The sequence below is a fragment of the Elephantulus edwardii genome, unplaced genomic scaffold (genome assembly GCF_000299155.1).
Source record: "Elephantulus edwardii isolate Elephantulus edwardi_28Jun2011 unplaced genomic scaffold, EleEdw1.0 scaffold00018, whole genome shotgun sequence".
NCBI lineage: Eukaryota > Metazoa > Chordata > Mammalia > Macroscelidea > Macroscelididae > Elephantulus > Elephantulus edwardii.
Window position 1 is genome coordinate 21,244,350 of NW_006399768.1, and position 8,323 is coordinate 21,252,672.

Here is an 8,323-nt window from a genome sequence, read left to right on the forward strand (position 1 = left end):
TTTCCTTCAAAGCAGCTTGAACTTCTTCCTTCATTACCATAGGCTCTTGCTCAAATGTTATTTCATTAAATTCTTCTGTATCTGCCAATTCCTTTTGATACAATGACTCAGTATATTCCTTTCATCTTCTTTTAATACCTCCTGGATCATTTAATATCTGCCTAAAGCATCCTTGATTATAGCAATTAGAGGTTTGAATTTGTTTCTCAGTTCCTTGAGTTTAAGAAAAGCTGAACGAGTTCGGCCCTTTTGATTTTCCAACTCTAGCTCCTCGCACATTTCATTGTAACATTTTATTTTGTCATTCTGAGCTGCCTTTTGGAATCTTCTTTTCAGCTCTTTAATATTTTGAATTCTTCTTGTGCTTTGGCTTGTTTACACTCCAGTGCAATCTTCAGAGTTTCTTCTGACATCCATTTTGGTCTTTTCTTCCTCTTCTGTCTTTGTAATGACCGTTTGCACTCTTCCTGGTAGTTTTTGAAATTAGCAAGGATGTGCTTGATCTCTTCTGCAGCCTGTCATAAAAGTTTTTACTCTTTCTGGTTTCCATTCATCAAGTTTGCCTTTGATTTCCATGTAATACCTGATGTACTTCTTGTAGGCTTCTTTTGTGAAGCTGGTTTCCTGCAAGTGATGGCTCAGGACAATGTGAACACCAGTGTGAACTCTGCTTTTAGTTCCTTCACAATCAGTGCCTTCAGCCTAGGCATTTCCACCACCGAGCAAGTCATCAGTGTTACCTTCTGTCCTACTGACCATCATTCCCTCCACCTCCAGGCTCAGTCCATCTGTGATCTGGAGTTTGCAGATGTCGGAGAACATCTCATCGTGGCTAATGTGGTCCTGGAAGGTGATCATGATGGCAGCGGGGAGATGATGGCAGCACTGGCTGAGCAGAAGCCAGAGCTCTGAGTGAGCGCCGTGGGGCCAGAGTGGTGCTGGGGGGTGGGAGGAGAAGGGGAAGTTGTTGCAAATTTTATGGGCAGAATTATGAGTGACGCATGAAACATCAAAAAAGATTGTAAAGAATACAGTCATTGTACCAGAAAAAAATTGGTAGTCACTGGACTTTTCCAGGAAGTAGCATATGATCAACACCAATGATGATGCTAGAAGGAGTTCAAGATGTATTGAAGATATTGACAAAAAAATAAGGCTCCAGGAATTGTTGAAATATCAGTTGACATGTTTCAACAAAGAGATGCCTGGGAAAGCGCTAGTCCATGCCAGCAAATATGGAAGATTTGGCTGATTAGATGGACGAGAGTAAATTTGTTTCTATACTAAAAGTGATCCAACAAAGCATGGGAATGATAAAATCATACAATTAGTATCACATGCAAATAAAATATAGGTGAAGATTGTTAAAAATGGCTGGAACAGAACATTTGCTGGGAACTGCCAGAAGTTCAAGCTGGATTCAGAAGAGGTCGTGAAAAGAGGGATATCATTGCTGATAATAGATGATCTTAGTGGAAAGCAGAAAATACCAGAAAGATTTTTAATTGTGTTTTATTTTTTATACAAAGCCTTTTTTTTTTTGTAAATCATAACAAATAGTTGCTAATATTGGGAAGAATAGGAATCCCCAAACATTGAATTGGGCTCTTGGGAAACCTGTACTTAGACCAAGGTGCAGTTGTCTGAACTGAACAAGGAAACACTTCATGATTTACCTATTAAATCTGTATGCTGAACAAATCATTCAAGAAACTGGATTATCTGAAGAACAGTGTGATGTCATTAGGACTGGAGGAAGACTTATCACCAACCTGCATAATGTAGATAATACAACCTTACTTATAGAAAGTAAAGAGGATTTGAGGCATTTACTATAAAGATCAAAGTCTACAGCCTAATATGGATTATATCTTACCATCAAGAAAGCAAACATCAGCGCCACTAGACAATATCATAATAAGTGAAGAAAAGATTGAAGTTGTCAAGGATTTAAACTTAAAGCTACTATAAAACATCCATTTAATAGCAGCTGAAAAGTGAAAGGACATGTTACATTGGGGAACTGATTCTGTAAAGTTGAGAGCCAAGAAAATGCTGTGGAGCAGTTCTGCACTCTAACACATAGGGTTTACCCTAATTTGTGCCAACTTATTAGCAACTAATAAGACAGTGAAGACAAGTTTTATGTTCTGGAGAGTCCAGAAGTAAATTGACAGAAGTTTGAATAATTGATTTTAAACCACTTTAAAACAATAGAGATAAAAAATATGCATAAAACCTTTGCAAAAAAAAAAACCACAAACAAACCTTTGCCCACTCAACAATTTCTACATGTATAATTAAGTGACATTGATTACCTTTTTCTTGTTGTACAACTAGTTTTTCCAAAATTTCTGCCACCATTAACGTGCAGTCCCTAAAACTCCCTAAAACCACCCCCCCTTCTTCTTCTGCTCACTCACTAATAATCTTTGGTTTCTATATATTAGCTTATTTTAATATAAGATAAATCATGCAATAGTTATTTTCCCTTTTCCGACTTACTGATTTTGCACAGCACAGTGCTTTCAGGGTTCTTCCATGTTGTGGGATATGTCTGGACTTCATTTCTTTTTCTTGCTGTGTAACATTCTATTGTATGTATATGTCATATATTGTTTCTATCTTTTGACTCTTGTGAAAAGTGCTGTATTCACTATTACTGTGTGTGTTTACTGCTTTTTGCTCTTAAAGATATGTACGTAATAATGGAATTGCTAAAACATTACTAATTCTGTGCTCAACCTTTTGAGAAACTCTAAATTGTTTCTAAACAGAGCAAAGTGGTGACTCATTGTAGTAATTTTGATTTGCAGCTTGCTTATGGCTCTTAATGCCATTAAGAGTGTATTAAAGCTCAGTATCAAGAAAATGAAGATTATTACCACTGGGCCAATTGGTAGGATCATGATAGATGGAGAAAAAATTGCGATTATTAACAGTTTCAGCAGTCAACACTCTTGGCACCAGCATCCAGGAAATCAAAAGGCAAATGGCATTTAGGAAAATCTGCTCTCAGGGACCACTCCATAGTACTTAAGAGCAAGGATGCAGCCTAGAGACTAAGGTGCACTGAACCCAGGCCATATTCTTCACCATTAATTGCCATGTATCAGAAAGCTGGACAATGGCCAAAGATAACAGAAGAAGAATTGATGCACTAGATGGATTGCATAGGAGTCAGAGTGACTATTTGCAGAAAGAATTGTTGGAGAAACACAACATCTGCAGTCAGAACCAGACTGTCATTTACTCATGTCCAAGTTTAAATTAAAGCTGAAGAGAATTCAAACTAGTGCACCAGAAACAAAATACAATCTTGAGTCTGTCCTACTTAAATTTAAGAATCTTCTCAGAACACCAGTGATTGAAGACTAGAGGACCTGTGGGAGGACATCAAAGGTGTCATCTGTGAAGAGAGCAAAAGATTATTACAAAGACAAGAGAAAGAAAAACCAGAATAGGTGTCAGAAGAGACTATGAAAATTGCATGAGAGCATAGAGAAGCAAAGACAGAAGGAAGATATGCTGAGGTAAAAGCTGAACAGAAGATTGCAAAGGCTGACTTGAGAAGAAAGATAAAGCAAAATATTACAATGCAGTGTACAAAGAGCTAGAGTCAGAATAAAAAGGGAAGAACTCACTAGGCATTTCTCAAGAACTGAAAACCAGATTCAAGCCATAAGGTGTAATAATGAGAGATGTTATGGAAGAGATGAATGATCCAGAAAGCATCAAAAAAAGATGGAATACACAGAAAATCTGTATCAAAAAAGAGTTAGTTGATGCTGGAGAATTTCAGGAAGTACCATCTGAACAAGAGCCAATGAAGGATGAAAGTCAAGCTACACTGAAGGGAAAAACTAAGGCCCCAGGGATTGATGGAATACCAAATTGACATGTTTCAACCATCGGATGCAGTATTAGACGTGCTCACCACTTTGTGCCAGGAAATTTGGAGGATAGCTGCCTGGGCGACTTACTGAAAGAGATCCATAATTGTCCCTATTTCCATGAAAGCTGATCCAACAGAATGTAGAAAGTAATGAATGCAAACAGAATATTACCAAAGATTATTAAAAAGCATCTTGAACAGTATATTGACAGGGAACTAACAGAGAAGTTAAAACTGGTTTTAGAAGAGGCTGAGGTGTCAAGAATGTCATTGCTGATGTCATTTGGGTCCTGGTTGAAAGCATTAAATACCAGGAAAATTATCTATTTGTGTTTAATGACTATGAAAAGGCATATGTGGATCATAACAAATTATGACTAATACTGAGAAGGATGGGAATCCCAGAACGCTTAATTGTACTCATACAGAATCTATACCTAGACGAAGAGACTGTTGTCGTAATGGAGCAAGGGAGCATTGGTTTAAAGTCTGGAAGAGTGTTTGTCTGTACCTATTCAGTCTGTATGTATGCTAAGCAAATAATTGTGAAGCTGGACACTGTGAAGAAGAATGTGGCATCAGGAATGGAGAAAAGATTCATAGACAACCAGCTTTATTCAGGTGGCACAGTTTGGCTTACTGAAAAGTGAAGATAGGAAATTCTGCAGATGATCAAGGACTACATCCTTTGGTATGAATTACATCTTAAAATCAAGAAAACAAAGATCCTCATCACAGGACCAACAGTCAATATTCTGATAGATGGAGATAGGATTGAAGTGTTAATGATTTTATCTTGCCTGGATCAACAATCAGCACACTTGCTACCAGCAGTTGGAAATCAGGTGATACATTGCATTGGGCAAATCCTCTTTCAGGGACCTCTCCAAAATGCTGAAGAGCAGTCATGTTAATTTGAAGACTAAGGGCCACCTGATTTAAACCATGTTCTTCTCAATAACCTCATGCATCAGAGAGCTGGACAGAGTATAAGGATGGCAGAAAAATAATTGATGCCTTTGACTTGTGGTACTGGAGAAGAGAACTGAATATCCCATGGGCTGCCAAAAGAACAAACAGATTTGTCTTAGGAAAAGTGCAGCCAGAGTGCTCCTTGGAGACAAAGATGGTGAGGCTTTGTCTTTCATACTTTTGACAGGGACCCAGGTACAGCTGTTCCTTGGAAAGGGACATCATGTTTGGAAAGATGGAAGGTCAGCAAAGACAAGGAAGACCCCCAGTAAGGTGGATTGACACAGTGACTTCAGCATGAGCTCTAGTGTTTCAGGGATTATAAGGATGGCACAGGATAGAGCAGGGTTCCGGTTGGCTGTTCTTAGAGTTCAGAGTTCATAGGTTTACTGTGAGTTGTACTTTAGTTGATAGCATCTAACAACAACAACAACAACAACTAGGGGTGTTATATATCTATATATTTGTATATTTGTGGCCTCAGGATTGGAGGAAGACTTAAATTTCATTATGTGGATGACACAATCTTGCTTGCTTAAAGTGAGGAGGACTTGAAGTACTTGCTGCAGAAGGTTAATCACTGCATCCTTCAGTATGGATCACATCTCAACATAAGAAAACAAAAATCCTCACCACTGTACAGATAGGTAACATGATAGATAGAGAAAGGATCAAAATCGTCAACTGCTTCATCTTACTTGAGTCCACAATCAATCTACTTGGTACCAGGAGATCAGGAGACATATTTCACTGGGAAGATCTGCAATGAGGAATATCTCCAAATTGTTGAAGAGCAGTGATGTAACTTTAAGGGATAAGTTGCACCTGATTCAATTTTTCAGTCACTTGCTGTGCATCTGAGAGCTGGACAGTGAATAAGGATACCTGAGGAAGAATTGATGCCTTTGAGTGTTGGAGAAGAGTGCTGACTATCTCTTGGTCTGCCAAAAGAACAAATAGTTATTACCCAGAGAAGGTATAGCCAGAGTGTTCTTTGGAGGCAAAGTGAGATGCTTCATCTCACATACTTTGGCCATGGTGCCAGGAGAGTCTATTCCTTGTAGAGGGGCATAACTTTTAGAAGGGTGGAGGGACGGAGAAGGAGCGGAAGACCCTTAAGCAGATGGATTGACACAGTGACTGCAGCAATGAGCTTGTGTGTATAGAGAGTGTGATGATGGACAGGGTTCAGATTTTTGTTCATAGTAGAAGTGGCATTCACTTCCTAAACAACATGCCTCCAGAAACTATGAACTTTGATAAATGTTGATAGTTATAGAAAGGCTTCAAGCCTTTTGTTCATTATGAGTCCTGCTTGACTTGAAGGCAGTCAACAAGGGTTATTATATCATTCTTGACTTGATGGTACCTAGTTACAGCAGAAACAACGGTTAGTGTTCAGTGCATCAAATATATTCTTCAGATGGTTTATAAATTCTGAGATGGTTTTTAAATTCAAGTGGGATAAATGCAAGGTTGTATTTTGGTTCTTGTGGAGTTGTTCAGTTTGAAGTTGCATGTGAGTAATTGATGATGTGTTTTCCCCAGTCACTCCAGGGCCTTTCTGACTGCCCATCTTGAACTTCTCATTGATTATATGTAGTCAGTGATTCCTATGTAGTCTGTCTGATGAGGTCTAAGTATATCATCACTGTTTATGTTAGAGTTTTTTTTTTTTTAATATTTGCAATGAATAAGTTATTGATTGTACAAAGTTATGTCATTTGTTTTCTGGCTTTATTTCTTTAAGTTTTTTTTGACAAATGAAGCAAGTGCACAAAGCTTTGATTTGTTCCAAGTAACCAGTGCTATTCATGTAACAGAATACCAACCAAAAAAAGTCCCAAATAACTCCCCCAGCAAGAGCAGGATCTGGGGCTAGTTCTTATAGCCATGGCTGGCTCTTCGGCCTCGGGCACACTCAAACTTCCGGCCCTTGGAGCGGACGTAGGGTTTGGTGTATCTCTGTGGGGTGCCCGTTGCCTTGCTGAAATTCCTGTATACCTGTCGGCCCTTAAGAGGGCCTGACAGCAGGTCAGGGCAGCACGGTGCTGCAAGCCCCTGTGTGAGTCCAGGGCCAGCTGGTCAAAGGTGAGCATTTTTCCTTCAGCCTTGAGGATGCGGTTCTGGGCTCACACTCAGAGCACACACTTTCAGTTTGGGTACCTCCTGAACACGCATGTCATGTTATGTTTCCAACCACCACAGCCATCTTGTTTTCTTGGCCAGGAAGCTTTATCTTTCAGATTATCTGTGGAGTTGGTTCATCTGGCCAGAAACCTGTAGGCTTGACCAATAGCTGGAGGTAGATGTCCTGGCTCTTGGGCTTTTTGTGATGGACCTTTCTGTCGTTATTGAGGCTGATGTCAACTCCTGTGTTGGTGCCTCCTGCTCAAGCCAGGTCTAGAAAGCCATACTACTTTAAAACAAATGTATCATCAATAAACGAATGGATAGAGAAACTTGTACATTCACACAGTATAATACTATACTGCATTGAAAATCAAGGAACTCATGAATTATGCAAAATGGGTGACCCTGGGTAACATTATGCTGAGTGAAATGTCTCAGTCACAAAAAGACAAATACGACCTAATGCCACTGTTATAAAACAGGACTGATGTGGGGGCTGTGGCAAACTTAAGAGGGGCTAAATAATCTACATGGCATTGAAATAGACGAGGGAGAGAACTGTATAAAGGAATATATGATTAGGTATTATTGGCAGGACAAGAGTCCAGAATAAGAGCTGCATAGTAAAGTGGTCTGGCGGGGGTGGGTAGGTACTGTATAACAAAGAAAGAATTTTTTCCCCCAAAGAAAAAAGTCGATTTGGGGGGAGGGGAGGCAGGGAGGAAAATGTACTGTCAAGTCATGACTGGTGGGTTCAAACCTCTGCTCTTTCAGTTAGCAGCCCCATGTTATACAGTTTAATAATAGGAATATTTTTAAAATTAATTTTTTGGTATTGGACCCTTACTGGGCATGTGATTCTTAAAAAGTCTTCCAGTTTGTAGATTTCGATTTTGTTTGGACTTTTGATTTTTTAAAAAGGCTTAATGCAGTTCAGTGAAGAAAATACTTTAGTACATGATGCTGGGTATTCATATGCATACATAATACAAACTTTATATGTTTTACAGAAATCAGGTCAAAATAGATCATAGGTCTAAATGTGAAATTATATATTGTTTCAAGAAGAAAAGTGAAATATTCAGTCTCAGGGTAGGTAAAGAGTTCTTAAAAATGGCACTAAAAGTGTGATATGTAAATGAAGTAGTTTTATGAATTATGCTATTAGGAGAGTGAAAAGACAGGTTACAGGTTGTTGTATTCTGTCGAGTCAAGACTGACCCATAGCTGACCCTCTGGTCAGTTAATTACATGAGAGGAGTATATCCTCCCGCTGCGCACCTGGTGGCATTCAAACAGTGTGCCTTTGGGATTTTAGTGAAG

At 39.0% G+C, this 8,323-nt stretch overlaps 1 protein-coding gene and 2 pseudogenes across 1 annotated transcript in view; 1 reads left to right on the forward strand and 2 right to left on the reverse strand.

The window, feature by feature from the left end:
- Nucleotides 1–858, reverse strand: part of LOC102875054 — a 2,406-nt pseudogene extending 1,548 nt beyond the window's left edge.
- Nucleotides 1–8,323, forward strand: part of WWC2 (WW and C2 domain containing 2) — a 295,272-nt gene that overhangs the window by 62,394 nt on the left and 224,555 nt on the right. The gene's annotated exons all lie outside the window — the stretch shown is intronic.
- The window catches only part of LOC102875469, a 6,080-nt pseudogene continuing 4,502 nt past the window's right edge, over nt 6,746–8,323 (reverse strand).